General features: G+C 36.3%; 1 protein-coding gene across 7 annotated transcripts in view; it reads left to right on the plus strand.

The window, feature by feature from the left end:
- The window catches only part of YTHDC2 (YTH domain containing 2), a 63,228-nt gene extending 36,483 nt beyond the window's left edge, over positions 1-26,745 (plus strand). The window contains exons 31-34 of one of the 7 annotated variants that reach the window (XR_005559306.1): positions 9,100-9,194; positions 17,602-17,690; positions 25,712-25,914; positions 26,603-26,745. The gene's annotated coding sequence lies outside the window, so the exon portion shown is untranslated. Of the gene's footprint in view, positions 1-4,252; positions 5,530-9,099; positions 12,211-15,634; positions 15,650-17,601; positions 17,691-25,711 lie in introns of those variants that run through there. The other 6 variants (XR_005559305.1, XR_005559308.1, XR_005559307.1 and 3 more) reach the window with 6 other exon arrangements.
- Positions 26,746-27,040: the final 295 nt, after the last annotated feature.

Here is a 27,040-nt window from a genome sequence, read left to right on the forward strand (position 1 = left end):
TGTTCCAATATCTCAGGGGTTGCCACAAAGAAGAGGGAGTCAAGCTATTCTATAAAGCACCTGAAGGCAAGACAAGAAACAATGGATGGAAACTAACCAAGGAGAGAAGCAACCTAGAATTAAGGAGAAACTTCCTGACAGTTAGAACAATTAACCAGTGGAACAACCTGCCTCCAGAGGCTGTGAATGCTCCAACACTGGAAGTCTTTAAGAAGAGATTGGACAGCCATTTGTTCAAAATGGTATAGGGTTTCCTGCCTGAGCAAGGGGTTGGACTAGATGACCTCCAAGGTCCCTTCCAACTTTCTTCTTGTGCCATATCCGTTATCGGACGTTGGTGATCCTGTTTTTATCAGCAGCCAACTTTATTCCAACATTATTATTATTATTATTATTATTATCGATCATCGCACAGTCAGCCAGATGTTCAGACTGGATTTGGCATTTTGTCTACCTATCGAGTCCTTACCCAGGACCTGGGATAGGCAGATGTGGATGTTTGATGGTATTACAGATATCTTCGCAGGATGGAAGCAGTTCCTAGTAAGGCCGCCTTTTGCAATTGACTAATAGCGAATTTGTCAATGCCAATGGTGTTCAAGTGGTGCTCCAGTTGTTTTGGGATTGCACCCAAGGAGCCTATGACTATTGGTACTACCCTTGCTTGCTTTTGCCACAGTCTTTCTATTTCTATTTGTAGGTCTTTGTATTTTGTTATCTTCTCCAGTTCTTTCTCTTCTATTCTGCTATCTCCAGGCACTGCCACGTCCACTATCCAGACTTTTTTGTCTTTCTTATCGACAATTGTTAAGTCTGGGGTGTTATGTTGCAGGTGCTTGTCTGTTTGAATTCTGAAGTCCCAGAGCAGTTTAATTTTATCATTTTCTATGACTTTCTCTATTTTATGATCCCACCAGTTTTTGCTTACAGGCAAATGATATTTTTTGCAGATCTTCCAATGCACCATTGTTGCTACTTTGTCATGCCGCTGCTTGTAATCAGTTTGTGCAATCTTCTTGCAACAGCTTACCAAGTGGTCCACTGTTTCTTCAGCTTCTTTGCATAGGCGGCACTTACTGTCTGTTGCTGTCTTCTCAATTTTGACTTTGTATGCATTTGTCCTTAAGGCTTGGTCTTGTGCAGCCAGAATTAGTCCCTCGGTCTCTTTCTTCAATTTTCCTGCTCTTAGCCATTGCCAGGTTTTATTATTATCTGCTTTCCCAGCTATTTTTTTCATGTATTGGCCATGTAGTGCTTTGTCTTCCCATGCCTCTATTCTGTTCTTCATTTGGTCTTTCTTGTAGGCCAGTTTGGTCTCTCCAGTAGTTAGTAAGCCTTCCTGATATACTAATTTCAGTGCATCTTCATCATTGTTCTTCAGATATTCTTCCAAAGCCATTTTTTCTTCTTCAACCATCTGATGTACTTGTAGCATTCCACGCCCACCTATTTGCCTTGGTAGATAAAGTCTATCAATGTCACTGCGTGGATGAAGGGCATGATTCATTGTCATTATTTTTCTGGTCTGCCTATCCATTGCTTTTAGTTCTGCTTGAGTCCAGTCCACTATTCCAGCTGTGTACCTAATGACTGGGATTGCCCAGGTGTTGATTGCCTTTATGGTATTTCCTCCATTGAGTTTGGATTTTAAGATCTTCTTCACTCTCTTGATGTATTCACCTCTAATCTTTTTCTTGACTTCAGTGTGCTTGATGTTGTCAGCTTGAAGGATACCCAAGTATTTGTAGTACTCTTCCTCATCCAGACTCTTAATGTTATTTTCGTGGGGCATCTTGATTCCTTCAGTTTTCATTATTTTTCCTTGTTTGATAGTAAGTGTGGCACATTTGTCCAAGCCAAACTCCATTACAATATCTTGGCTATATATACGGACAGTGTTGAGCAGCGATTCTATTTCAGATGATGTTTTTCCATACAGCTTCAGATCATCCATGTAAAGGAGTGGGATAGTCTGGCAGATGTTTTTGATGTTTGATAGCCATGTCCTGAGTTATTCAGTATTGTTGACAGAGGAAACAGTGCAATAACAAATAGTAATGGTGATAATGAATCTCCTTGAAATATTCCTCTCTTGATATTAACCTCTCCCAGCCTCTCACCATTGATCTGCAACTGTGTCTTCCATTGTGCCATCGATCTTTGCACAAATTTTCTGATGTTTCTACTGACTCCTGTTATTTCTAGGCACTTTATTATCCAATCATGTGGCAGAGAGTCAAATGCCTTTTTGTAGTCAATCCATGCCACATTCAGGTTGGTCTTCCTTCTCTTGCAGTTTTCCAAGATCATTTTGTCTATTAGGAGTTGATCTTTTGTTCCTCTGCTGTTGGGGCGGTTTCCTTTCTGCTCAGGTGGAAAGAGATTGTTTTCAACTAGATGCTGTTGCACTGCATCAGCTACTACACCAGTTAGTAATTTGAAAGTTGTTGGTAAGCAGGTAATTGGCCTGTAGTTACCTGGTGTTGCCCCTTTTGCTGGATTTTTCATTATTAGGTAGGTTTTCCCAGTTGTTAGCCACTTTTCAATTTCTCCTCCTTGTAGTATATTGTTGAACTGTTGGGCAATGAGTGGGTGTATAACAGTTAGATGTTTCAACCAAAACCCATGCAGTTCATCTTCACCTGGTGCTGACCAATTTTTGATTTTCTTTGCTCTTTTTTCTACCATTTTTGTTGTTATTACTAGTTCTTTCATTTCAACTTCTGTTTTATTTGCATCCACCTCTTTTAACCAAGCCGCATCCTTGTTGTATTTCTTTGGGTTATCCCATATCTGCTTCCAGAACTGCACTGTTTCTTCCTTGTCAGGTACTGACTGATTCCTTGCAGTTTCTCCATTGATGGATTGGTAGAAACGTTTCTGATTGGATTGAAATTGGAGGTTCTGCCTATAGTTTGCAATTCGAGCTTCATATCTACTGATTTTCCTGGCTATAGCTGTTATTTGTTGCTTTATTATTTCCAGTGCTTCCTTGATCTTCCTTGTTTCTAAGTGGTATTTCTTGATTAGGTATTCTTTGGTCTTCTTGTTCTTCAGCTTCTTTTCTTTCATCTGTTCTAGCTTGCTTGCATGTGATCTTAACTTGCTGATCTTATTTTCTAGTCTAACCTTCCATTTTTCTGGTGCAGTTTGAAGCAGTACATTAGTTGCATTCTTTTGTCTTATTAATACGATTGCTATTTGCAAGGGAAGGCTCTTGTGCTCTGTGCTTTCCGGAGTTCAGGTTGCTGCCTAGGTTTAGGATTTCCTTGTGTTGTATAATGTGATGGTTCTTTCTTTTTTATACTTGCTTAGTATGAGCTTCAGTGAGGCAGTTGCCAAAAAAGCCAAAAGAACAGGCTCATTATGAGGATAGATCAAACTCACATGACCTGTTTGCCCTTTTCTGAATTTGGTAAGGCCAACTTGATTTTTTGCCCATTTGGTACTGTGTAAAAATTCTGTCTGTCTTAGAAAGATGTTAGATAGAAAAAATGATTAGGGTCTGGTTCTAAATTTCAAGGATGGTTTGTTCTTTGAGAGTCTGTTTAATTTTAGAATCCGAGTTTGGACATGTGATCTGTTCCAATATCTCACCTTTGCACAGTAATCACTGTCATCTTTCTATAAAGCACCTTTTCTTCCACAGTTAAAGGATGGGCCTGAGAAGGAGAAACAACCTGAGTTAAGGGATTTTTTCACCAGATATCCAGGAAACCAGTATCTAGCTGCCCTTGTTAACCCGGGCGACCCGAGCCGGTATGGCATTCTGAAATTTGGTCTCACCATATTTTTTTGGGAGAGACACTCTTTGTCTGACTCCTCTGATGAGACCTGTCCAGTATGGTTGAACCTCTAGCATAGCTCTCATCTTCCTCAGAGTACACAAGCCCCACAACCACGTCAAGGTAGTGCCTCACTGGGGGATTATTATTATTATTATTATTATTATTATTATTATTATTATTATTATTATTATTATTATTCATCGCACAGTCAGCCAGATGTTCAGGCTGGATTTGGCATTTTTGTCTACCTATCGAGTCCTTGGATAGGCAGATGTGGATGTTTGATGTTGTTGTTGTTATTATTATTATTATTATTATTATTACTATTATTATTATTATTATCATCATCATCATCATCTTTGCAAAACAACTGAGAAAATGTCAGGATTATTTACCAGAAGGTTGATATTTTGGTTATTGTAAAAGTAATAGTTAAATTTTAATTTCATACTTCTCCTCCACAGTTGCATCTCACGTGAAAGCAAATTAAAATCATCAATGCTCATACAGAAAAGAAATGCCGTAAAGAATAAGATTGAAGGAAACCAGGTGCATTTTTCAAGCACAAACCGAACTAAAGGGGCTAACTTTAACTTCCACTAGGAAATTTGTTCTTCACCTTGGAAGTTCTGTTGTTTGCACTTTGAATCAGACAGAAACTCTTGGTGAACTATGAATGATGTTGTAATTATATTTAATATATCTTTGGAGAAATAGATATGTCTACAGTGCATAAGCTTTCAATAAGATCTTGTTCAGAAATGCTCAAGGGGATAATAAACAGCATGGAAAGTTAAAGGTCTGAAATAATTGTATTGTTGGAGTAAATATATAAATGAGAGTTTTTCTCTATTTAAACTTGAATCAAACTATTTTAGAACTGTATGTATCTTAAAGGATCCTTTAAGTTGGTTTTGGGGTTTGGGGGTTTTTTGGGGGTTCAGTTTACATTCTGTCTAGTATGAGCTCACAAAAAAAGTGTTGGGTATTTTTGTATATTCTAGTAGCAGTTGGACCAGAAATAGTTTCTTCACTATCAGAGAAAAGGACACTTGAAAAAACCATGTGGTGTTAACTATGTAATAGCCTCAAGTACTTTTTCCCTCTCTTTCCTTCCTTTTAAAACTTTTCTTTTGTGTACTTCTAATTTTTCTTTTTATTTCTGTGGTACTTAACAATTTTTATTTACTTAATACCTAATCCTTACTTAATTCTTTATCTGATTTACTGCATTTTACTTTTAGAGTGGTATTGGCCACTATAACCTATAGTTTCTTTATCTACTGTTTTGAGAACTAGTGGGTCAGTTGAACAAGAGGAAAGGAAAAATGTCACACTAAAAAGAGATGATACCTGAGTACTTCTAAGCAATGTTTGAATATAGTTAAAGAGCCATTTAATTATTTGTCATGCTGTAATCTAATAATGAAAAAAGAATGATAATTCTTATCCAAAACCACTATGTGGAAGAAGAAATTATAATGGAAGGCTTTCATTGTCAGCAGACTAGTACAGTAGAGCTTTAGCCAAGATTCTGCATTTGTTGCTTTTTCATTCAAATGTTCCTTTTATATATGTATTTATCTACACTGTGATTATTTGTAATTTGTACACATTCATTTAGTATTCTCTTGTTAATGAATTGTAAATCATTATAACAATTGTAAATCAATTGTGAATCAATATCTTAAGAAGTTTTAAATTGAAAATAAGATGTCTTAGAATAAATTGTTTTGTTTTAGTCGTGTAGTTTGGAGTAATTTGTAATATTGCCCAAAAAATTATCAAAGGGTATATTGAAGACTATTGACCTAGAAATCTCTCTTTACCTGTTGATTGTTAAACTACATTCAAAATCTCTCTCTCTCTCTCTCTCTCTCTCTCTCTCTCTCTCTCTCTCTCACACACACACACACACACACACACACACACACACACACACAACCTGTGGTCATCGTGACCACGGGTGTCAAATTCGACCGTGTCACATGACGTATTGTGACTTTTTTGCCTTTGCAGAGCTGGGGTGGGCGTGGCCTGCACGTGATGCATCCGGCCTGTGGGCCACCAGTTTGACATCCCTGATTTTGACTAAGTGCATTGCAGTCAACAGTAATGAGTCGATATTGGCAACTGTCAGCCTTTCAAGGTAGTTCAGGTCAAGAAGTAGAAATCACTAAGGTTTCATAAGTGCTATTTTGTTGTTGTAGTGTATAACAACAGAATCCTGAAAGCCAATATCTCATTCTATACTAAACAAAAACAAAGGGGTTGAGATTTTTTTTGTCACACTTCTTTTAGCCTCTGGACTCCATGACTTCTTGTCCAAGTCTCTTGGTTCACTCATACCTTCCCCAAGGTTAGCTCTAAATTTCTTTAAAGTCTTTGTCCTTCCTCAGTTTCCTCCTGCATGTGAATCATAACATTTTCATAGATTATATCACATTTTCCCCTGGAAAGTGCTACCTTTCTGCCAAATTGCTTTGGTTCAGTTTCACCTTGTCCACCAATAAGATGGCAGCAAAATCTACAAAAGATAAGCAGGCCATCTCAGCTTTGATGCAAGGAGGATATGTTGATGTGTTCTATATCTCTCTTTTATTGATAAACCAAAAGTGATCTAGTAATGAAACATCACATTCTCCTATATTCTCCACAAATGTAAAATGATCCTCCCCTTTTTAAGATAAATTATTGAGGTAAATAGTCCTACTTTTAAGTAAATGCAGAAATAGCATTAAACCATACTTGGCCATCTTTTGTTAAGTATAGTTTCATGCCTCTCAGAACATATATTGTGTAGAGAAAAGTAGAAGAAAATTCAGTAAGCTCATCAAATTTCCAATTACTAAGAAATATGAAAGCAGAAATGGAAACAAATTACATGCAGAATTTGAATTTGATTATCTTCTGCATTGATTGAACAGGGCTTATATCTATGAAGGACTAAAGTCAGTTCATTAGAACGACCAATTACATTTCTATTCACTGCAAGATCTCAAGGAATTAATGCGTCTATTTGGCCTAGATATATTAATTATTTTTATTCTGTATAGCAGGAAACAGATTATTTTAAAATTGAAAATCATAATTTAGGATTGGCCAAGATTGTCTTCCAATTCCTTTATGTGGAAACTGCTATTTAAATTGGTCAAGCTGTTAGAAATTATGGGAATGAGAGACTACTGACCTTAGCAATGATGATTACTTCTCATAAAGTCATACTGCATCTGTTATGATGTGTTAGAAACTTCACATGAAAACATTCTGTCTGGTTGGATTCATTCAGTCCTGCAAACACTGGGATCAAACAATGTTGTATAAAAGAAAGAAATGCGATTTGTACTCATAACCACTAAATAGCACGTTGAAACAGTTCAATCAAAGGATGCCTCACCAGTTTTGATACAGAAAAAAATTACTGTGAACAGCTTAGAAACAATCTCTGTTACAAAAACTATTGTTTTCATATCAGTTTGCTTTTCAGAAAATATATTTGTAAGTAAGACATAAACTCAAGGAATTTGTTTAAATTGCAATGTTAAATCTGAGTTTTGTCTTGAGCAGTTGTGAAATGATCTAAGATTCAGAATTACTAATATCTGCCTGATCATTCCACAATTGGTATAAAGTTCTCTAGTGCCATCACTTCCCAGAGGAGAGACCTATTTTATTGGTCTACCCCAGACATCTAATGGAACTGTTAGGTTTCCTGATAATATTTGGGGAATTTCCAAAGCTAACAGTAGGTTTTAACTATTTACTGGAATGAGGGGACAATAACCTTGGATAAAATTGCACTCGAATGGCCCTTCCCAGGTTGCTGATACAAGATGGCTTCTTGGTTCTTTGACAAGCTCTGGAAATGAAACAAAGATATGTCTAGAGAGTGCCACTAGTTAAAACAAGGATTAGATATAACAAAGCAGAGATAAGATAAAGTTTGAACCTGGTTTGCAGTTTGAATGTTTTCTCAAATTCACGACTCCTATTTGAGGAACATGTAACAGTGTTCAAGGGAGACCTTGCACAATTTCATATTCCTTTCTGGAATAAGAGGCATTACTCATTGTCACTCCTGTCTTAATCAGTTTTGATTAGACTGATGTACATGGAATTGCCCTTGAAGAGCATTCAGAAGCTGCAGCTGGTTCAGAAGAGAGCAGCTCAAGTAGTGGGGGGGGGGACTCAAGATGTACCCATGTAACATCTTTACTCTGAGAGGTGTCAGTTGGCTTCTGGTGTAATTCAAGGTGTTGGTTGCTATTTACACCATTGTTTGGTCTTATTTCCCTTCTTTCTATCATAGCTGCCTGACTGAATGTTCCAACAGGTGAATTTACTATGTGTGCCTTTTCAGTCACTGGCCCCTCTAGAACAGCATCTCCCTCTCTCTCTGATGCATAATCAGCCCCTTCACTTCTGGTTCCCTGGAAGTTGATGAAAACTGGGTTGTTCCACCACCTCAAGGAGGCAGGACTCCTGCAATGATCTCTTGGTTGTGAGATTATTGTTAATGTTTTTATTCCTGACTTTCAATCGCACAGAAATACTTCTAGCTGTTTTTGAACTGACTATGTAATTTTAATGCCAGTTATGTATTTGAAAATTGTATGCTATTTAAAAGTTGGCAGACTGGAGCAGCTTACAAGACATGTAAATAAATATAATACAATTGGAATCTTTCTCTCATAAAGAGCAGCACAATTATGTTCTTAGCAGGTTTCTAGAGAATAGCACCATTATGCTAGGTGGTGCTCTTGTATAAATGTTTGCCTTTAAAAAAAAAGAAAAGAAAAACAGCTGCTTTATTAAATGTCTTCACAGTTATTTATGATGATGTGCTTCCTAGTACAGTGTCACTGAGCAGGATTTCTCAAAGTATGGGTTTCCCCCTGCTTCCCCATAGAAGGGACATAAGCAGCTTAGTTTTTTGGCAATGGTTCTGACATTTTTAATTCCTTCAAGCTGACCTTGGACTACTTAATATTACTAAACTCATAAACTCATCCTCCACCCTATTTCCTTTCCTCAGCATTAACTTTTCTGTTCATTTAAGATAATAAATTTATAGCTTACTACTACTGAGGAACAGCAATTAATTGATATCTCTTCTGACACTTCATTGAAAACAGTATTCTCAACAATGTATCTCAACGAATTTTGGGTCAAAATGAATACAAAGAATGAATGAGAAGGCTACAAACATACTCATTCCATTAGAATATTTTATTTTTATTTGGATCACTGCTTTATTTGATATATAAATCATTACATGGGGGCGTTTACATTCATTTACTTATCATTTTAGAGGTTTTGTTGTCACAACACCGGAGTACTCTGCATGAAGTTAGAACCAACAAGAAAACTATCAAGAAATCTAAATAGAATAAATCAAGAGACTGGGTGAGTTGTATCTCTCAGAAATACTGTTGTCCACTGCATTGCTAGCATTGTACTGCTGTAACAAATAATGCTAAAATGCTTTTATTTCTGAATTCTAACATTGTTTATATCAATGTTAGAAAATGCACTTAAACATGCACACTTGATCCTCTGTTAAATGGCTCTTGGTATTATTTAGTCAATCTAAGTAATAGTGTTGATACAAACAAATATAGCAATAGATGTTTCATTCATCAAATATTAATAATCTATGCCAAAATAAGACATAATGGGCCAGAGTGTTGGAAATGGGTGATTTTGTTAAGTATTGAAATCATTTAAATTCAGGCAAACACAAACTTTTGCATCATACTGGGTTTTTTTGAGAGGGGATGTCACTTATTTTAGCACCTACCTGACCTTGTCTTGTTCAGAATCTAAGGAAAATAGAATCTTGTTAATATGTGGAGGGGAGTCCTCCAGGAATAGAAGATTGATCAGCTAGACTGGGAAGCTAAAATGCAGATTCCAGAAGAAGGCAAGGGCCTACTATTTCCTTTTTCCTATCAAGGCAACGACATGGATCTATTGTTAAAGCCATTAGGAGTCAAAGTAAATTCAAAAGGGACTTTAGCTAAGGCTCAATTCTAAAAAAAACCAGGTCCTTATCACTAGAGCAACTCAACTTGACAAATTCTGTTCAGTACAGCTGAGTACAGAAGATAGTTTGAAAATCAAAAGCAAACCTGAAAAACTACAATGCCAAAACTGAGTATTTTAACGGGGCAACCTTCTGTCAATTACTGGGACAAAAAACTTTGTGTCTGAACTTGTGGGGAATTCAAAAGCAGAAACTGCAAGGGAATCAACTGATTCAAAATAAAGTATCATGCAAACTAGTGTTACTGAAGTGTCAGCAATATCAAGGATTAAAATGTGATCTATGAAAATACGCTCTATTTAGAAATGCACAGCATACCCACTGATCAAAAAGATTAATTACTATTGTCAGGTATCTGATCTACTGGAACTTATCTGCTTTAAAAAATATTTTAGGCTTTTATTTATATAAGTCTCTTTGTCTTCTACCCTTTGCAAAACTGTGCACGTAATAGGCACAATCTATTATCATTACTGTTATTAACGAGCCTCTTGATTGTTTCTATATGATATCCTTTTCAGTTACACTCGGCAACACTTTGGTTTGTTATGTATAGCAGTTTGCTCTTACTAAAATTCTCTTTTGATTCTCCTGTCAGTGCATATTTTTCAGGGCTGTCACAATTCTGACCTCAGGTTTTTTTCAATGTGTTTCTGTAAATGTGTGTAATCAGAGAAAAAAAAAGGTATGCTAAAGAAAGAATGCTAATCTCATGTGATTGCACTGGGGGGGGAAATAATGGCATTTTCCATCTTTTCATTTTATTGTAAACTATAAGAAAAAGAAGCTCTAGAAAACAAGTGAGCATCCTTTGAGGATTTCAGTTTTGCTCATTCTACTATATCTCACAAAGTTGGCAGTTTTGACTTTCAAAATTTTACTCTTCCTTCAGAATTTTGCTGGGAAAAAATTTGATTTTTTTTTTGAAAAAAAAATTGTGATGAAGATTCCCAATGGCATCATCTATCACCTTCCCTTCGCAGAGGAGAGATGCAGTCAGGTCTTGCAATTTGACTTCTTTTAACGAATGATGATTGGAAAAGATTCTTGTACATTTGTAGAATAATAACAGTGCTGTCATGAAACTGAAAAAGATAAGTGGTACTACAGAAGATGTTGAAGGGGCTACTCTGCTCTGCCAACCTACATTATTCTATTTACTGCTGTGGATGTTAGGAGTAGAAATAACAATAAATGCTTCTTTGTTTCTTCAGTGCTTTTCCCCATAAGGGAGACTAATATTCTTGTGCTCTCTCTTTCAGTTAGTTTTCTGTAAGAAGAATAGATCCCTTTTTCTTATACTATTCTACCATTCCAAGAGCATAAATCTTGGATATTGCAGCTTTCCTTAATGTGTCCATAATAAAGGAAAAGCAATTAAGGATTTTTTGTCCTTTAGGAATATAAGGAACCTAAGCTTCTCCCCATGCATAGTCCATCAACTATATATTCTGTTTTACAGACATCTCAATGAATGAATCTAACCAGAGGGACCTCAATATTTTCTCAACAATTGTGAGATTCTTGCCTGTATGTTTGGAGATTTCAGTATAACAGTATTGCAGTAAAGCAAGCCTAGAACTCACAAAGTTTGTACCAACATGTCTGGATATATTGAACCAATGCCTGAAGCTGTTCAAGGCTGGATAGGGAGAAGTAGACTTCAGTTTTATTCTGATAAGACTGAGTAACCATCCCTGTTTGGCTACAAACAGTTTGGGCCAGTGATATTTTCATTGTTGGTCTTAGATGGGCTTGTACTTCCCCATGCAAGATTGGTGTAATGATAGGGCTGTCCTGAGTTTGCAGCTCTTTCTTTCAGCATCAGTTGCACCTTTCCTTGACTAGAAGGCCTTTTCAATGGTTACTTATGCCCTGGTCACCTCACAATTGGAATATTGCAATGTGATTAACATGGAGCTGCCCTTGAAGACCATAAAGAGGCTACATCTGGTGCAAAATGCAGTAGTATGAACAGTAATGGGCACTTCACATTACATTCAACTGCCACAATTGCTATGCAAACTATACTGGTTGTCAGTTGGCTTCTGGATGCAATTCAAGACGCTGATGATCACCTATAAAACCCTTCAAGGCTTGGGGCCTATCTGAGGAACTACCTATCTCCAAATATATCATGTTTGGACAGAGTGGATATGCTTCAGAGCCCTTCTATTAAATTTTGCCATTGTGGAACCAAGAAAGCATGTATTCTCTGTCCCTATTCTCTAGAACAAAATCCCCCTGAGTATTTGGATGCTGACCACTTTCCTAGAGTTCCAGAGAGCTTTTAAGACCTGGCTCTGTTCACAAGCTGCAGTTAATGTATTCATTGATTTTTTTTTTGAAACACATTTTATTGGTTTTTTAAATCTTAAAAAAGGTGCTCAGGACACACCGTGGTGTTTGGGTAATCAAACATTCAACAATAGAACCATATATAAATAACTCAAATCAATATATTCAATGTCCCCTCTCTATTTCCCTCCACTAGCATAATACGTTTAAAATATTCCATTTCTTATTTAAATTTCTATAACTGCTAAACCTGTTTTAAAACTTTGTAGATTTACAATTACCATAATCAAATTTAACTTTAAGTCAACAAGTTATCAGTTCAGGTATCCCTTCCAGCTATATTCTAATTCTTAATCTCGAATATCCCTCATTTTATCACAAGTCTCATTTATTTCTTCTTCCACTACACAATACATATCCTAATTAAGATAAAATATTAATCTACCCTATACATATATAATCCATCAATCGATCAATCTCTTTAAAATAACAAAATTATGTAAGTCTTAACTCATTTCAATTCATTAAACAAAATTCAAATTTCATCCAATTGATTATCATGCCTTATTACATCTATATTATCATACAGAAACATCATCTTTCTAATTTAAAAGAATTAATTATTAAAACAATCCAACTCTAGAAAGCCAGCATTTTTTCCATTCCAATATGTAAAAATTTTCATGAAAATAAACCTATTATTCCAAAAAGTACATTCTTAATCTAATTAAAACATCTATTCTAATAATCAACCTTTTTTCTTACTTCTAACTCTGAATCTTAATCCTTATAACTCTCCATAAATCAACATTGCCTTTAAATCCATTACACAATTTTAAATTCCTCTTTTCAGTCTTATTCTGGCTTTTTTCTGTGCCAGGCAGGTTTCCATAACCAGGCTTCCCTTTCAGCCAATAGGTCTCTATTGCTTGTAGTACCCTTTGAAACAATAGGAATCCCATCCTCTGCCTTAGGCATCTATTTCTCTCATCCTTAAAGCTTCATTGCTTTAAAGTTTCCAGTCTCAATCTTTGATTCTTCTGGTCCTCAAAGCTGTAGATGGAATATTTATAAGATAAAGTAATTTCCTCATTTATCTCAGTTGTTTCCTCTTCTAGTATGTTTTGATTTATCGAATAGTCAGATATAGTCTGGAGATCAGTTTGAAGATTTGAAATACAACTTCTGGATCTTAATTCTGTAGTAAACTATTTCATTGTAGCACATATTTCTGCAGTGGCCTCATAAATCTTTTGCAGTTTGCAGTTTAATTCTAAATGAGCTTTCTCCATTTTGATAGTAATTAAAAAGAGTCTCTTTTTTCTCCTTGTGGAGGCTGTGTTTAATAAAAGTTAAACAGTGCCCGCTCCCACAACTCTCACAGCTGCATCAGCTTATCTTTTCTCTTCAAAGGTAATTTTAAGGTTCATCTATTCCATCTCCCAAAAATAGCCAAAAGTTGCAATAATAGATTTTTGCCACTAGATGTCCTCAGTAAGTTGAAAAAAACTTTTCCAGACACCATTTCCCCCCCTTTTCCTTTCTTTTGAAATATAATGTGAAAAAAGAAATAATCTTCCAGCCTAAAATGATAGTACAGCTCTTACAGTATATTGGAAACATTTGCAGAAAATAAATACATTAAGGAACTGTCCCTATTAGAAAGTGGGATATAAAAGGTAATAGAAAATATATAATAGAAAATGAAGGAATGTGAATATCTTCGCTAAGGTTTTCTTGTTTTATATTGAAAAATTGCATTCAGTCATCATATATATTTCTTATTGCCCAATTTTTTGGCTGTTATGATTATTTATTCTGAAAGCTGCTTGCATTTTTTTCCTCTTTGACATTTTGGAAGTCTCCCCCCCCCCATTTCTGTTCCTGACTCTAGTAGGAACTCCTCTTCCTGACGCTATTATTCTCTTAGTCACTTAAACTTTTGACTCCTCTCTATATATCACACTGGGAGGCTTCCACTTTTTAACATTCATTTGGTTTTAAAAAATAGAACTCAACACTCCCAACAATATGAATTATCAAAATATGGGAACAAATTTTAAACCAGTTTGCTTTTTGCTATGACAATTTTCTTATTGGGAGAAGCTATAATAGGGAACTTCTAAAATATGTTCGTTTCCGTTATTGTCTAAAGAACATGCAGTCCACTTGAATATCTTCTTTAAACCAGACCAGGCTGATGTTGGATGAGGTGTTGAATTCTGGGCTATAACATTTCAGAATGTAAATTTGAGAGATGTAATTCTGAAATTAACAAGATCTTTTCATAGGGTGAATCGGTATGCATTAGGGAGAAGGCTACCGTAAATCTCTGCCATGCAACAATTTACATAGTCATTTTTTCTCTCTTTTACTTCTGCAACATACAAAAAGACCTTGTCCAATGAATTCTGAAGTGGTATATTTTAGACGTCAACTGCTGTACCTTATTCTATGAAACCTTTAGAAAAACCTTAGTATTCTACTCCTCTTAGGCACAGCTTCTGATCTTTATATCTGTGTTTGATAGAAGATATCTCAAGCTAAAAGCTGCTATTTTCCTTTTCAAGATCATAGCTGCCACCTCAGTCATTTAAACTTTCCCACTCTTTGCCTTTAATATGTTCCCCAAATGTATGAATTTAGGAAGAAATTTAGCTCTGGCCTTAAGAGAAAGTGAAAGAGGTAAAACAGTTACTCAGCCCTTGGGAAAATTGAAAGTGGAGATAGAGATTTAGTACAGCCTTGACATGATCTTATTTTGCTTAAGAAGTGAAATACAGGCTTTCAAGATTCTGTTAATATGGTAACTCTACAACAATAAAAGGTCATACCTGGAACCCCTGCAGTGTGTTTCTTGAACAGGCCTATCCAAAATGGCTGAAAGAATGTGATCCAGGACAGAAATGGATGAGTTCTAAATTAGCAAATATCAGTCAGATCCAAGAGATAAATTCTTAGTCAAAAGGAGATATGGGTCAAGATTCAAAGAAGCAATCAGATAAAGAAACAAATTAGGCATTATCCTAGCACAAGTATTGGTTTTATAGGGCCAAGAGCAATGGTGGGATTCAAATATGTAAACAACCAGTTTTTTATGTGGATGCCGCTTCCGGAAGTCCGTTCTGGGCCTGGGCAACAAAAATTAGCTATCATTTCTGCTGAAGTGATGCGAACTGGCTGAATCCCACCACTGGCCAAGAGGACATGGAATTAGCTCTTGGCATTAGCCTCAGGCAAGCTGAAACAGAAGTCAAAATGATACCTCAAACAGAGAACACATTTGTGGGTGATATAATGGCAAAAATGCCAGGTATCTGATTGACTAGTTTAAGATATGTTTCCCTGGCCAAGTTTATTTGGGGATCCATATGCAAAAAATGTTTTTATTTTTCAGGATGGTTTCAAACTGTTATTATAACATAACATGTATAATTATGTGATCAAGTGTTTGCATGGTAGATATAATGATATACATCTGTGCCTTGCTTCCCACCTACAGGTAGTTTGGATTAGACATTCCTGTACTAAGGAAAAGCTTACTTGCAAGAGCTCTGTGTGATAGTTATGGTGAAAAAGAGAGAAACATGCTAGTTCTTTTTTAATAGTAATTATATTAAAAATTACAACTACAATGGTAACAACTTATGCAAACTAAAAAGAATAAAAAAATAGAAGATACAGAAGAGTAAAAACAAAAAAAAAATAGAATATAGTGAAGAAAAGGGAAAGAAATATATAAAGAAATGGTTTGTTGGTATGTATATACCTTTTAATAATCAAAATATCTCTTTTAATTATTAAGATATCAGTCATTTCTTTTGTATGTAAAATGTAACATTTTTTCCATGTCATTCTTGTAGCCTGTTGTTTTTAAATCCATTTTCAATCTACCTATAGTCTTAAAAATAAATCCTGGGTTCGTTGTTCAAAAATACCCTTCAATATGTCTAATATTAAAATATTTTGTTTCATTCTGTATTAGGAAATCAAATTTGAGTGTTCTTGTTTTATTTAATTTATTTTCTGTCCATCTCACCATAAGGCGACTTCACCTTTAACTATAACCTTTAGCTCCTATTAGTTCCTTTGGGTATCCAATTTTTAAGGTCTTATCTTTTTTAAAAAAAGAATTTAAAACAATAAGCATTTTCCCTCAGGAAGGATTCTTTATAATTAGTCCCAAAATCTTATTTAAAATTTATCTGGACCTTTGGTCCATTTGTAACTTTCTAAAAGTAAAGTTTTAGTCACCCTTTTGCTGCTTTTATTAAAGTAATGGTTTTTAAGTCCTTAAAATAATATTTAAATCATCTTTCACTAAGAATTGAAGGAAACTCACCAGTGCTATAAAACTTGTCCAGCCAAACTAACTGACTAAAGATGTGACTAACACATCTTTGGACCAGATCACTATGTACAGATGGCCTAGACAAGCACAGCAGGACATATCTGCTCTCCCAGTGCAACTGATAACTCACTTTTTAAATAATTGTTAAACTGAGATTCCCTGTTTTTCTTAGCTTAGGCAGATGGTAATGTTACTACAGATTATCTCCTTTCAAAGAATGACAGGTAGTCCTTCTAACTGAAACCAACAATAGATGTGAGTAGTATGCCAGGCCAATGTTGCCACTATTCTAATTTTTCAGATAGTCTTTTCGCTGACTGCACTATGTGTGGCCTTGTAGATAAATAGGACAGAGCTCTGAGTTAACATTGCAAAATGTCCTTGTCCCAAATTGATACATTTTTCTTTTTAGCTGTATGCTAAACAAACAAATATATTTTTATATGTACAAACATACAGAATTTTATATCTATATGAGTTCAGAAATAAATCTCATAGAATTAATGCTACATTTTCTGTAGGCGTTTATAGCTATCATCTTGATGTCCTTGACGTCTATACCCTTGGTACCCTTCCCATATGTTAAATCCACACTTGCCTTGATCACAGTGAAGGACTGGTAACATGCTGAGTGTAGATAGACAGAATAAATGTGAAAAGTGGCACATCATACATTAACAATCTCTTTCTCTCTCTTTCACTCCCTCCCTCCCTCTCTTTCATATTTTATTTTCCCAGACCTGTATGCTTCTTTATTTTAACTGTGAAGATCTCTTGAGTATCTCAATAGAGATAATTGCCTCTTAAGATAATTCTCTGAAGATGAAAATGTTACTCCTATACACAAATATAATTTGTAAATCCTACAGCATCTATATAAAGATTGGAATTTACAACTGCAAATTGAGGCTACCAATTTCAATTAATTTTTTCAAAAAGCAAATTTATTGGCAAGAAGGCTATCAATATGATGTCTATAAATATAGTGGGATCATGCTAGACATTCTATTTTTTGGAACTCACATTGGAATATTACTGGCATAAGGGCAGAATTTTTGTTGCAATGTCATGGTGTACATTTTAGCTCATGGCTGCCTATGATTGGGGATCTTTGGCAGGTGAAGATCTAAACACAATGAGACTGCTTGGAGAGAAGGGAAGGCAATCCGTTCTTTGTGGACCACTTTCAAGGAAAAAAAAAACCCAGGTATGTATGTATGCAAAAAAAGAATTCTCTGTGGATTTTACTCTGCTAGTCGTGGCTGATAATAATGATAACAACAACAACAACAACAACAATAATGATAATAGAGTCATGTAGCCAATCATGTGGCCAGCATGACATCATGGAGTTTGTTACCTTCCCAAGTAGTATTTATCTACTTGCATTTGTATGCTTTCAAACGGCTAGGCTGGCAGGAGCTGAGGCGAGGATGGGAGCTCTCCTTGTGTGGAGCTTGGGTCTCAAACCTGGGCTGCTGGCTTTCCAGCCAACAAGCCCAACATCTTAACCAATGAGCCACCGTGTCACCCTACACACACACACACACACACACACACAGAGAGAGAGAGAGAGAGAGAGAGAGAGAGAGAGAGAGAGAGAGAGAGAGAGAGAGAGAGAGAAACGTAATGAAAACTGCATAGAAAGCTAATTTAGTTTAGTTCTTGTAATATAATATTGAAGAATAGAAAGGAAAAGAAGGGGAAACAAAAAATAAAGAAATTATCACAACTGTAATCTTTTTCTGATTTCTTGATCTAACTTAAAACATGATCATTTTTTGCTTTGTACCTTTTTTCTTTTTTCCTTTAAATTAAAACCCTTCTATAAAAATAGTGAAAATTTTCTGACTATACAATGCTGAACATACCTCCAATTCCTTTTTCTTCTTTTTTTTCAGTCTGTTGATTATATGAAGTAACAGTTTTGGAAACTTCCTTATGTTTAATCTTTCTCTGCTTTTCTGCAGACTCATTTCCTTGCTCTTTATTGCTTTTCTCTTCTATCTGAAAGTTGTCAATATGCCCTCTTCATTTTCTCTCTCTTGCTATGCTCAGTTCATTCAAGGCTGTCTTGCATAACTTGTCTGCTAAACTTCTTAGTATTCTCAGCACTTTTCCCAAAATGCTTTCAGGTTTCTCTGAGCTTGATTTATCTGTGACATACTGTACCAACTGCAGACTCAGGTATCCTAGCTGTCTTTTTCTACTTCTTTGGTTTGTGAAAGGATGTCTGGTATTGTTCTTTCACTAATTCAAATTCTTTAATGGTTTGGTACTTACCATCTGTGAGTCTATTTTCAAGGAGACAGATATTCAAAATGAGAAGAAATGGTTAAATTAAGAAGCAAACTTTGGACATCAATCAAATGGGTGTTTTTTTTTTACTTTTCAAATATTTCCCACAGATGACTAATATAAAGCCCCAAAGTAATATTTTGAATTAAAGCAACATTTTAAAAATATTAAAATGTAGAGGATAGATTTTAAGGATAGAGTTTAAGGACAGATCTTAGGACTCAGTTAGAGATACCCTGACTGCAGCATTAAAAATTCTGAGATAAATTATGATTGTGGGAGGAAGGAATCTTTCCTTATTTCTACATCTAAGCAAGCTTTAGGCAAATTCTGGCTACAGTTTATGAATATATGGCAGCTTTATTCAGACAATGGCAGGGTGGTAATTTCATCTTTTTTCAGACAATATTAGCAATGGGCTTGGCTGGAATAAGCTGCTTCTCCTCAGCAATGATGGTGAGCCTGCATTACCTGCTGCAGTGGTTCTCAACCTGTGGGTTGGGACCCCATTTGGGGTCGAATGACCATTTCACGGGGGTCACCAAACAACGCAGTCCGCCATTTTCCCCTTTTCCTTAGCTGTGCTACTCCCTTTTATTCTATTGGTTTTTGAAAGCCAATAGAATAGACTCTCTTGAATAGAGTCTAATTCTATTGGCTTTCAAAAGCCAATAGGAATTGTCCAGGCTGTCTCTGCCCTGCTGAGCCCGCCAAAAGTCCCATTCTGCAAACGGTGCTACACGTTGTCTGCAGCGAAGGCAAGCTGTCTGGAAGTTTCCACCCCTCCCTGCTGAGCAACTACTAAAAATGTAAGTAAAAGAGGGCCAAGGGTGGGAGGTGAGAGGCCAGCGGGTGCAGGGAGGGTTGCTGGTGCACGTGGGGCCCGGCGGGTGCCTTACCTCCCTTGGGCTGGGCCAGCTGGTGGCCCAGCCGGTGGTCGGCCTGCTCCGTCTCTGCCACTTGCCAGCTACGCCTTGGCCGGCGCAGGGGGTGGCACAATGCATGTATGGTGTTCCCGGGCAGGGAAAGTCCTCGACTTATGACCGGTAGGGTAGTCCTCGACTTACGACCGGTTGGGGGTCACGGCATTAAAAAGGTTGAGAACCACTGACCTACTGCATTGCAAAAACAAAATACAGGAAAAAGCAGGCACAGTGGAAAATAACTGTGATGTTGAAGCTTTTAGATAAACCCATTTCTGCAAACATTATTATTAGTACTATTTATCCTTTCCTATTAAGTCAGCATACTAACCATACTATTTTTGAGAAATGGTCAGTGAATAGAAGCAATTTGATTTTGGGGCCATAATTCCTGATGAATTCTGCTTCCTGTCACCATTTAGGGTCAATTCAACTTGCTGAAAATATTCTTACAAGGACATTTTACATGAATGCAGCTCATATATGTATGGGGACCACCATCACATATGGTCTATACATTAGGGTAGGCTTTTTGATTCTGTGTTTCTGTTTTTCACTTCTGGGTATTTGTCATAGTTTGCTTTTGGTTCCTTTATTTTTTTATGCCTTTATCTAATTGTAAGGTGCTCAGAATTGCTTTGGCAACTGATTATTCATTTTCTTGATGGATTGATCAATGAAGTATAACACCAGTTTTGTATTTTATAGGATACAGCTGGTGGCAGTATCCAGCTGACCTAAAACAGAGCTAAGCAACTTACTCTTGGTTAGACCACTAGAAAATACATGGCTACAAAGAAAATTTTAAAACAATATTCCTGGGACAAGGCAATGGCACTCTTCCTTCAAACTGATGTGAATAGAACTACATAGAGGTCTTTGTAGTCATCAAGAGTTGAGCATAACTTGCGGGGTTTTTGTCTTATCTGATAAGAACATATTTGCCATCTGGTTCAGTCCTGGCCATTTCTAGTGAGAATGACATCTTAATTGAGTTGAGTGAGACTTATTCCTGAGTCAGTAAATACACAATTGCTGCCTGAGGCTATAACTGACACAGAGCCGTCTTAAACATCAGCCATGCTTTGCTCTGCTTTTAATTTTTTTTAAGCAACTGGCCTTATGTAGATTTCAAGCATCCAAATAGTCTAATTAACCATTTCTTCAGATTGAGGTTCTTAATTTTTTCCCCTCAAAGCTAACATGGCTGTTTCTGCTTTTTGTGCGTGAGAGAATGTGGTGCTTTAGTTCAGAAGCTGAACTACTGGTAGATCTCAGAGGCCCCACTTCACCTTCATTCCCAGATAGGAAAGGTCACCAGATGTTTTGGGGTCATTCCTGCTCTCTTTGCTGAACTTACCACACAAAGGTGGCTGTTATAAGGAAAAATAAGAGGAGGGAGTCTTGAATCTGCTGCCTTCAGCTGCTGGAGAAAAAGAGATAAAATACATAAAAATGGGTGATGATTCAAATGATAAGCATAGGGTATCAATTCATCTCTCCACCATGGTTTTCTAAAGATGTCCAAGGCTAGAAAAGTAGACAATCATTAGAGAAGGAAATGTGAGAATCATGACTGCAGTTTCCTCCTTTATCATGGAAAAAGTTCTCGGACAGTAAGGAAAGTTATTAAAGGTAGTCCTCAACTGAGCCCAGAATTTTTGTTGCTAAGCAAGTCAGTGGTTAAGTGAAATTTGCCCAATGTTACAACCTTCTTTACCACAGTTGTTAAGTGAATCACTGCAGTTGTTAAGTGAATAATATGGTTGTTAAGTGAATGTGGCTTCCCCATTGACACTGCAGCCATTAAAATATGAGTCAGTTGCCAAGCAACTGAATTTTTATCACGTGACCATGGGGAGGCTGCATCAGTTGTAAATGTGAAAAATGGTCATAAGTCACTTCAGTACCATTGTAACTTTGAATGGTCACTAAATGAACTGTTCTAAGTTGAGGACTACCTGTATTCAGTTTTTCTAGCCCAAAATATATTTCTTTTCCCTAGTCTTGAGAAAAATGAATTCATAATAGTTTATTGACAGTAATAGTTCCATCTTTTTGACAAAAAATGCTCAAAAAAGTAAGATGATTAAGAAGGGATGGCGCTTCAGTCACATGATTGTGACTGCCATATTGACTTGTTTGCTCCTTCCTGCATCTCTTTTCTTGGGTAGTATGATCTGAAACAATTTTGAAAGTGGCAGGTGCTAGTTCACTGAAATCCTTTGTCAATTTTTGATTATTTAATTTATTTTTACTCTGCTTTTCAAAATGGATTTTTGAAATGGCTTCTATTCTTTTAAAATATAAAAAACATCATCTTATTAAGATAAAAATAAATATATCAGACTAGCAATCCTCTCCATCTCTAAATGCCTTCCTTAAATTCCAGCTTAATCTTCAAATGGGAACTAGATCTGTGATTGATGAAATATTTTCTTCCACCATTTCACAGAGTATCTAAGAACAGTGGTAAGATGTTTAAGTCAAGATGATCAAATTGAGTATTAGATTGTTATTGATTTGCAATTTTGAAAACTTTCTAGAAATAGCATTTACAATACTGCATTCCACTGTGGCTGGGTGATACCAAACCAATCTACAGATTTGGCAGAATACATGAAGCCAATCTCTGTGTTCCAGTTAAATTTTATCAAATTTGCTGTTCTCTAACTGCTTTGGTCTGAACCTAAAATCAATTCCAGCAAACATACCTATGGGAATGATAGGTATTGTAGTCCAACACAATGGAAGAGTAAGATTGGGAACAGCTGTTTTAGTTGGAGATTGTATTCACAGAATTGGAGTTGGAAGGACATAGCGCACAGTTTTTGCGACGTATTATGACTTTCCCCCCATTGCCGGCAATGGGGTAGGTGCGATTTTGGCATGATGCATCCAGCCCGTGGGCTGGTAGTTTGACATCCCTGGCATTTGTTGTTGTTGTTAGTTGCGAAGTCATGTCCAACCCATCGTGACCCCATGGAAATGTTCCTCCAGGCCTTCCTGTCTTCTACCATCTTCTGGAGTCCATTTAAGCTCACGCCTACTGCTTCAGTGACTCCATCCAGCCACCTCATTCTCTGTTGTCCCCTTCTTCTATTGCCCTCAATCTTTCCCATTATTAGGCTCTTCTCCAGTGAGTCCTTCCTTCTCATTAGGTGACCAAAGTACTTGAGTTTCAGCTTTAGGATCTGGCCTTCTAAAGAGCAGTCAGGGTTGATCTCCTCTAGGACTGACTGGTTTGATCGCCTTGCAGTCCAGGGGACTCGCAAGAGTCTTCTCCAGCAAATTGAATCAATCAGCACATTACAGTCCCGGAAGTCATATTTTCAAGTCCATTTGTGCTTGAAAATATCCTTCTCTTTCAAGTAAAAAAAATTTGACTTCAAGTAAGCCCTCCATGTTGTAGATTGCACATCTACTGGTAGCTTTTTACTGGAGAAATTTCAGTTTTCATCAAAGAGAATTATAGAAATATAGATTTGAAATGAATATATATGTTGGAAGCAAGTTTGTTATTGGCTCAAAGATGGCTCATATAATCACTGTTTATTCAAGCTCTGAATTAATACTCAAAGATTATTTGAGTAGAATATAGTCAAAGATTATCTTCTGCTAACACCTTTTCAATGTTTTTGTCTCTCCCCTCCTCCTTTCGAACTGACATTTCCAATCTAGACAATCTTGCTGCTTTGATTTGACTTCATGAAGCGGGAGCCAAGGGCAAAAGCATAACTAATAAGTCTCCTGCTGGGGCACTAAGAATTGGATCTGCTCACATGAAGAAAATTATATACTACCACATCTGTTACATTTCAGATGTTTCTAATTTAAGCTTTAACAAATGATAGCTTTAAAAAACAAAACAACTGGCAATTTCTCCTTCACTATATATCCCATAATGAAAGTGAATGTTCTAAAGCTGAACAAAGAATTCTTTTCTTCTACAACTTAATTTTTGTTAAAAGCCATAATGGATTCAGCCCAACATCACAAACAATAGGTAACCTTTCAATATTCTCTTTTTCAGACGGCATATTAAAATATCACCTAAAACATGGCAGTCCTACCTGAAACCTGATTTTAGGGACTCTTGGTGCTCTCTGAGCTTGGTTGCTTTCTTGCATATTTTCATTACCAAACTAGGTAATGTTGTTTACTGTTAGCCTAGTTCCTTGATTGGGGTATTATTTGCTTCTTGACTGTTGGTCTAATGTTAATCTTGGTGTTAATCTCTGCTCATCTGTGGGTTGATTGCTGGTGAGGAGGTGTTTGGGTCTTTTTGTTTTCTTTTTGGCTTTTTGATTGTCTCTTTTGAATGGTATGTATGTGTTGTTTGTGTCTATGTGCCTGCTGATGGCCAATTTGAGTGTCAGGCTTCCAGAAATTCTCTAGGGTGCTCACAGTTTCCCAATTAAAAACCATGGTTAAGTCTGTCCATGTGTTATGAAATTAAGTAGTTTTTATAATGTCTTCTGACTACTAGTTGATGTTCAAGGAACTGCCAAAGAAGCTAATAGTGAACAAGAGCCCAATCAAGAAACCAGTAAGATCACTTCCTACTAGCACTAATGATGTTACCTAGTTTGGTAATGAAACATCTGCAAGAAAACAACCAGGTTTAGAGAGCATCAAGAACCCCAAAATTCAATTCTGAGCTACAAATATTTTCTTCTATCAGTACCTAATTTCATTGTTTGTCATCTTCTCTGAGTTCTGCTGATTCCTGTTATCCTCAGCCAGCATACTCAGTTGTGGATGATTGCTGTTGTAGTGTATTAACATAGAGGGTATTGACAAATAAGCTATCATAGAGAAGTTGCTGCTTCAAAATGTTTAGAAAGAAACAAACTAATGTAAAATGGCAAAATCCAAGATGCCCTAGGAGAATGACTGTCCCTCTTGATCTTTGGGGCAGAAAAGACCTCATATTTTATGGCTGCAAGGGAGTGCTGCGCTCCTTCCTTTGAAAATTAATAGATGTAATTAAAGTATTCTTCAGCTCAGATGGAAATTTGAGCTGGAGAACTTTGGAGGACTTTTTAAAACTGCACTCTTTTTTGAGATGCATTTTAATACACTGTTTTCCAACTTTGGACTGAGAAATACATCTCTGATATTCACATTTTATATATATATATATATATATATATATATATATATATATATATATATATATGTGTGTGTGTGTGTGTGTGTGTGTGTGTGTGTGTGTGTGTGTGTGTGTATCGGTGATCTCATTCTCATTCGCAGTGAGTGCTAGTGTGAAAGGGGTAAACAGATACTACCTTTGTATCAGCAGATACAGGTATTAGAAATCATGTGAACCTATAATGTTATTTCATTTGTTTCCTTATTATGCCACTGAAAAACAAATCGGATCACACATGTAGAAACTGCTTTGGGGCTAAGAAGTGCACTATTTATTGGCTTTATTGGCCAAATTTTGGGCACATGATGGAATTTAATGATGTGAAATGGGTGCATTATTTTGTCCTTGAAGACTTTCCTAAACCTCTCAAAACACGCTGAAAATGTTGGTTCACCCTGGCTTTGGATTTTCTGTGGAAGGGGTATACTATCACCTGCATTCCTAGCATAGCTCAATGATTGGAAATCAAAATATAGATTTCCAGAATCTTCTAGATACAACTTTTGGATATTTTTTTCTTCATTTATTATTAACAATGTTTTGTATGGAATTATCAGATGAACTCTTTTAATTCTGTGCTATGTTCCCTTTATAGCAAAGTCAACATTTTTAAAATTACTTCTTGTACTTCAAGTCAGATTTGTCAGACTGAAATTTAATGAAATTGTGTTCTTGTGAAAGAGATACAGGAATTCCTGACTTCCCTTTTCTTGCTTTTTGTCAAGCACTTTGATAGATGAAGCATCTGAAATCTGTAGTCCCCCATGAAGAGACAAGCATTTGTTAGGAAACTCAGCCACCCATCAATATGGCTCTTCTTGGATGATTTTTGCTTATGTTATTTCCTTTCAGAACGACAAACATCCAATTGTTTTCAATACACTGCAGGATCATTTTCTTCTCTGATTTTCAGCACCCTTCAGCAGAATCATATACATATGGAGATGCATACACATGCACAAACAGACCAAGGAAAACTCTCAACCTGCGAATTCTGTCTGAAGTGGCATTATGGAAATGTGACTCTGCTTTGGATGCAGCTCACATAGGAGAATGTAAGCAGATTGCCAGTAGAAAATCCCACTATAGAGAGCTTTGGTTTGATCAGCTGGAGTAGATTATTCCTTCATTTTGAATAATTCAGACTCCCTCTCTGCTTTGCAGGATATGTCCTCTCACTAGGAAGATGCAAGCTGCTGAACTAGGGGCTCCCTCAATTGTCTTCTTCTATTTGCCACAAAGTATTAGTTTAATAGTAATAATGCTTCAATACTGTTTTTAAACAAGCAATACAAACAGGGTGGATAATAAAAATGGATTTATATGAAATTTTCTACTTTCCCCATTCTTAAAAGGAAATGGATTATGCTACTGATTTCCTATCCAATTTAAAATATAAGAGGAAACAAGTTTTTGGTAAACCAGGTATTTTATATGTATTTACATCTGTTCTTTTTTTTTTTAAATCCTAATATATTATTTCTTAAAAAGATGCAAGATTATGCCAGTACAATACTGTTTCTTTTACCTAACTAATATAGAAAATAAGCATATTTTTTCCTGAGATTTGGGGAGGCCTTAATAAAATATCCAGTCCACCCTCTTGCCACATATTTTGATTGTATTTTTCCTAAGATGTGTTATGATTATTTATTATACGGTAATAACTGATAAAGCTCACATTTCCTTTGGAAAATCAAGACATTGCACTTAACAATCTCTCTTCTATTTTGATTCTTACAGCAACAAACCAGTGGAGTAGGCTGATTGAGAAAAAGGTTCTACATTTAGGCAAGAAAAACCAAATGCATAGGTATAGTATAGGGACCTCGGAGTCCTAGTGAACAATCACTTAAATATGAGCCAGCAGTGTGCTGCAGCTGCCAAAAAAGCCAATACACTGCTAGACTGCATTAACAGAGGGATAGAATCAAGATCACGTGAAGTGTTAATACCACACTTGGAATACTGCATCCAGTTTTGGTCACCACGATGTAAAAAAGATGTTGAAACTCTAGAAAGAGTACAGAGAAGAACAACAAAGATGATTAGAGGGCTGGAGGCTAAAACATATAAGGAACAGTTCCTGGAATTGGGTAAGTCTAGTTTAATGAAGAGAAAGACGAGAGGCAACATGATAGCAGTGTTCCAATATCTCAGAAGCTGTCACAAAGAAGAGGG

The sequence above is a fragment of the Crotalus tigris genome, unplaced genomic scaffold (genome assembly GCF_016545835.1).
Source record: "Crotalus tigris isolate CLP2741 ecotype Arizona unplaced genomic scaffold, ASM1654583v1 scf7180000019802.547583, whole genome shotgun sequence".
Classification (NCBI taxonomy): Eukaryota; Metazoa; Chordata; class Lepidosauria; order Squamata; family Viperidae; genus Crotalus; species Crotalus tigris.